The sequence below is a fragment of the Myotis nattereri genome, assembly GCF_964212035.1.
Source record: "Myotis nattereri genome assembly, chromosome: 2".
NCBI lineage: Eukaryota > Metazoa > Chordata > Mammalia > Chiroptera > Vespertilionidae > Myotis > Myotis nattereri.
This window is the reverse complement of record NC_138076.1, coordinates 73,505,883-73,511,597: the sequence shown is the minus strand read 5'-3', so window position 1 is coordinate 73,511,597 and position 5,715 is coordinate 73,505,883. Positions and strand designations below refer to the sequence as shown.

At 40.2% G+C, this 5,715-nt stretch overlaps 1 pseudogene across 1 annotated transcript; it reads left to right on the top strand.

Moving 5' to 3' along the window:
• Window positions 1–820: 820 nt before the first annotated feature.
• On the top strand, window positions 821–2,445 carry LOC308514222 (asparagine--tRNA ligase, cytoplasmic-like; annotated as a pseudogene). Its single transcript has one exon. The product of its transcript is annotated as an asparagine--tRNA ligase, cytoplasmic-like (transcript).
• The last annotated feature ends 3,270 nt before the right edge of the window (window positions 2,446–5,715 follow it).

Below are 5,715 nucleotides of genomic sequence, written 5' to 3'. Positions count from 1 at the left end.
TAGGTCATGAAGGTAATTGAGTAGGAAATGGATGTATATTATATCTCAGTAAAACTGCATATTTTTGCTACTATGAAATTATTGGAGGTTACTGTAGTAATGTAATGGAGCCCTGGATGGGGTGGCTCAGTTGGTTGAGCATCATCCTGAGCTTGGAGAGGTTGCTGGTTTGATTTTTAGTCAGGGCACATGCCCGAGATGGGAACTAAATTCCTAGTAGGGGGCATGCAGAAGGCAGCCAATCAATGGTTCCCTCTCATTTATATATCTCTCCCTTTAAAAAAATAAAAACATATTTTAAAATATAATAATGTAGTGGAGAGCACATTGAATTATGAGGCATGAGGACATGTATTCATCAAGGTTCAGCAATGAACCAGCTATGGGACCAAATTAGCCTCTTTGGCCTCTCAAAATACACTGCATTCAACCAGCAGCATGATATTGGCCCATATTTACAATCAAACTCACAGAATACCTTGGGCTTTACCCACCACCCCATTTGCGTAGCTTTAATAAAGGATACAGAATAGGCAACAGTGTAGCATGCATGGCAACAATCTAATGAAGGTCTTGGTATCTTTAAGGCACAGCTTGCAGATGTCCTACGTACTCCTCACTGTGATGCACGTGGTCACAAAAGACAAGATTGGATGAGTGCAGACCATTGCAGTTCAGGAAAGCCCCAGCTCTGAGGTCTCTTCAACAAGGAAGATTCAGTCAAGGATAAAATCCTCTGCTGTGATATATGATGCAATATTGGAGCTGAGGCAGCTGTTGGTGCATGTTGCATGACAACGGGGCAGCATGTGGAGAGACAATGTCCCTGGAGCTAACCAGAGCTACCATGGGGTGGTATTGGCAGAGCTATACATCTCAGATGAAGAGGGAAATGATGCTATGGGTGATGGAACCAAGGAGAAACCTTTCTAAGTAGGTCTAAAGGCTTTGATGACAGTGGGAAAAGAATGATTTCCTACTATTTACATAGGTTCACAAAAAGAAAATTAGAGTTGGGATGTTATTTCTAAATCTCAGATGAAAAACACTAAGAAGATGTGGCACAGGGAACAAATGCAAAGTGAATTCCAGGAAAAGCAAGAGGCAGAAGACAATTTGAAAAGAGAAAAGAACCTGGAAGAAGCAAGGGAGATTACCATTAAAAATGATCCACATCTTCCTGAGCCAAATGTGTGAAGATTCATTCATTAGAAGGGTAGAGAGGCCAAAGAATAAAGGTGTTTGGCTGGGTCCACACACTGCAGAGCCAAGGAAGTAATTGAGTTTCTGGTGTTGCGGGATGGTACAGGGTACTTCAGTGTGTCTTGTCAGATGATTTGTGTCAGTGTTACAATGGAGTAGTCTTGCCCACTGAGAGTAGTGTTGCAGTGTATGGAATGCTAAACCTTACCCCAAAGGGCAGGCAGGCTCCTAGGGACCATGAGCTGAGTTGTGACTTCTGGGGACTGATCAGGATGGCTCCTGCCAGAGGAGTTGATAACTTGACCAATGAAGAGTCTGACATTGATGTCCAGCTCAACAACAGACATATGATGATCTGAGGAGAAGACATATCCAAAATCCTGAAAGCACCTTCTGTGTTATCAGGTGCTTTAGAGATAACTTATTTGATATCTGTGAAGTTATTCCTCCCACGTTAGTGCTAACACGAGTAGAAGGTGGTGCTACACTCTTCAAGCTCAACTATTGGGGAAGAGGCATTTTTTTTTTTAACTCAGTCCTCTCAGTTGAACCTGGAGACCTGCATTCCAGCTCTGGGAGATGCTTTTTGTAGTGCATTGCAGAACATGAAGGCACCTGGCTGAATACACTCATGTGGAGGCAGAATGCCCTTTCCTGACCTTTGATGAACTAGTTTGTGATGTGGTAGGTAGAGTCTTGAAACCACCTGTGGCAAGATTAGTATATGACCTCAACCCAGACTTCCAAGACCCGCAAACTACCTTTCAAGCAGATGAACTATTCAGCTGCTATTGTGTGGCTAAAAGAACACAATATAAAGAATGGAGATGGAACTTCTATAAATTTGGAGAGGATATCCCAGAAGCTCCTGAGAGACTTTGACAGACACCATTAATGAGCCCATCTTGCTGTGTCGATTTCCTGTAGTGATCTTTCTGTATGCAGTGATGTCCTGAGGATTCCACCTTACCCAGTCTGTCAGTGTGCTGATGCCAATGTTGGTGAGATTGTGGGAGGCTCAGTGCATATTTGGGATAGTGAAGAAATTCAGGCAGGTTATAAAAGGGAAGGAATTGACCGCAAACATTATTATTGTTACACAGATCAGAGAAAATATGGTACCTGTCCCCATGTGGAGGATATGGCTTGGGCTTGGAACAATTCATAACCTGGACTCTGAATACCTATCACATCCGAGATGTATGCTTATATCCTCACTTTGTCCAGCGCTCCAAGCCATAACTGATCTCTCCTGAAGCACTAAGGTGAGAACACAGTTCATGGGAGCAACAGACTTTCTCTTTAAGAAGAACTAAATGCTAAGATCTTCCATTTTTTATTCCATAGGGATATACCTGGTTCTGTTTTCTCTTTTTGTTTTCTATTCCGGCTACCACAAAAAGCAATCCAAAACACCGAAATGTAAAGTAACATTGATGTTGTCATTTTAAGAAAAAATATCCATTACAAAATTTGGGATGTAACTCTGCTGTTATGAATACATTTCAGCATTCTGTCTAATTGTAGGTTATAATCTTTGTGCCATATATATATGTAATAATATTTTAAAATTATGGTCTAAGATATTCAAGTTAAACTTTCTGTCCTTTTAAGTATAACTAAAATTCCTTAATTTGTATCATTTATTTGTATCAGTGTGTGGCGGTCTGGAACGGCCATGGCATACTCAGCCCCAGGGCGCCTTATGTGCTGCACCGGCTCAGCCAGGTTCAGTGACATGAGTGGGGGCAGTGAAGGATTAGAAAAAAGACAGACAAGAGAAGAAAGTGGGTCTCGGTGGGACACTGCCCTCTCGGTGGAGAGAGACAGCGCCACGGACTACAAGCCGTGTCTTTATTTTATAGCCAGATTCCACAAGGAAAAGTAAGGGCATGGTCAAGATGTTTACAACATTCTCGTGGGTTTCAATCCTACTCAATTACAGGTACCTGAACTCTATCAAGCCCACATTACTCAGACATATGGGGCCACGTGTTTGGACCATAGGTTCAAGCTTACAGCTACAGCTGTTGGCTATAATTGTGCTGGGAGGGCTCTGCCCTCCAAGCTGGGACTTGCACGTGGCAATGAGAGGACTGCCCTCTCATTAGGACTGTGCCCTGTTCAAACACTGTGGCCGCTCTCCACATCAGTGAGTTAAACAAACATCTTGGGAAGATTGGCACTATGGTATAAAATTTTTCTAGTATTAGAACAGAGTATAAATCAACAATAGACACTGGAATCAAATGAATAGTCTCTTGCATCAGTTATTAATCATTTCTAAATCTGTGTAGCTGCTTATAATTCTGAGATATACAAATTGATATGAAAGAATTTGTAAAAATGGAATTGCCTTAATTTGAATAACAAATTTTTTTCCAGTAATCCAATGAATAGCATCCTTCCTAGCATTAATTTAAGCTAAAGGCAGACTGATCTTCCCTCTTTCTGGTAGTTCCTAAATAAGTAAGAATAAAATACGTTCCAAAGAATTTGCAGCCAGAATCTTAATGGCAACTGTAAGAGACAGTCGTCCCCACTGTGCCTTCAGATCTAATCTATACTACCTTATTAGCTCTCAGTAGGCTTATTGAATGGCTTTGTTTCAGATTTGGTTAATTTCTTCCCCCAAATGCATGTCATGTATTCTCAGGCTGTATTCCCAGCAATCAATAAATGCACATATGTAAAAAAAATCCTCAGCTGTCCTTGAGGCAGGAGCAAAAATTACAAATCAGCTGTTGACCTTTTTCTTCCAGTTGCATCTTCTTTACCTATAAAATAAGGGACTAATTTATATGGGCCTTTATTTTAAAAAAATGCATGGTTTAAATTCTATTATCATTTACTAGGTGTATGAATTTGGACAAGTTGTTTATAGCCTCTATGAATCTCCATTTCTTTGGTGGCAAAATAAGTATGAAAATATCTATCACTTAGTTTTGTTATATGGTGTAAGTAGCCTAAAGTACATTTGACAGGATATGGAGACTCATACTATTTTAATATAGACCGTAAATTTTGTATTTCATTTCTTTCTTTATAGCACTGGAAGGCTTATTCTTGGCTTCATTTTTACTCTGGATATAATGGACCATTAGGGTCTGTTGTAAAAAAAAATTTAGAAGGGGAATGGGTTTTTAAGATAAACTAGAGAGGCCCTGGCTTGGCAGGGGTCCTCAAACTTTTTAAACAGGGGGCCAGTTCACTGTCCCTCAGACCGTTGGAGGGCCGGACTATAGTTTAAAAAAAAAAACTATGAACAAATTCCTATGCACACTGCACATATCTTACTTTGAAGTAAAAAAACAAAACGGGAACAAATACATTATTTGTATTTGCATGTGGCCCGCGGGCCGTAGTTTGAGGACCCCTGCGTTAGAGCATCATCCCAGTATGTCAAGGTTACTGGTTTGATATCCGGTCAGGGCACATACAAGAATCAACCAAGGAATGTATAGATGAGTGGAACAACAAATTGATGTTTCTTTCTTTCCCCCTGTCTCTCTCTCTCCCCCCTTCCTTTCTCTCTAATATCACTACACTACTATAAGATAAACTAGAGAAAGGGAGTCTTTGGAGGGCGGGAAGATTTCCTTGAGACAAAAAATGAGTCAGAGAAAATAGAGAGTGAGGACAAAAATATAGGTTGCTTGGCTTTATAAGACTCTGGGAATTGATGTTGGGAAAGTGGCCTGAGGAGGTGCACACCCATAATCTGCAAAGAGCTGGGTGACACCTGTCAGCCTCCTAAGACTTTGCTTGGTCCCTTTGGTAAATACTCCCATGCAGTTTCCCAGAAAAGAGGAGATAGTTTCTGGATCACTGGATTTGGGAGGCCTGGTCCATGGCGGAGACAGTCCTCTTTTCTTCTCTCTTTGTTTTTTTTCCAGCCCCAGGAGGTTGTGATCACTCTATGACCTGGCCACTTCAATTGCCCTGACACTCAGAATTCCTTTCTGCTACTGAATTTATTGTGGAGAAATTTCCAGTGTTTACTGAATTGTCTAAAATGATTACATTAGCCAATTTACAAGTATCAACTCAGTAACTTTTTAGATTTTCTTGAGATGAAAAAATGCTCAGAAAAAAGAAAAAGAAAAAATGCTCAGTAACTTATTAACTAAGACAAAGGAAGGGTAAGGATGATGTTTTATCTTTATTCCTTCATTAAAACATCTATCATTACAATTATTATAGAAACTATTAAAATATATTTTCTATAGTAAATGTTAACTTTTTTATTTTCTTCTGGTTTAAATGGTCTCTTTTATTTCTTTTTATATTTATCTTTATTGTTGAAAGTATTACAGATGTCTCCCTTTTTTCCCAATTGACCCCTTCCATCCTCTTCCACCCCCTCCCCAGGCCTTTGCCACCCTATTGTCTGTGTCCATGGGTTAGGCAAATATACATATAAGTTCTTGGTTAATGTCTCCCCCACTCCCTTCCCTCTGAGATTTGTCAGTCTGTTGCATGCTTCCATGTCTCTGGATCTATTTTGTTCAT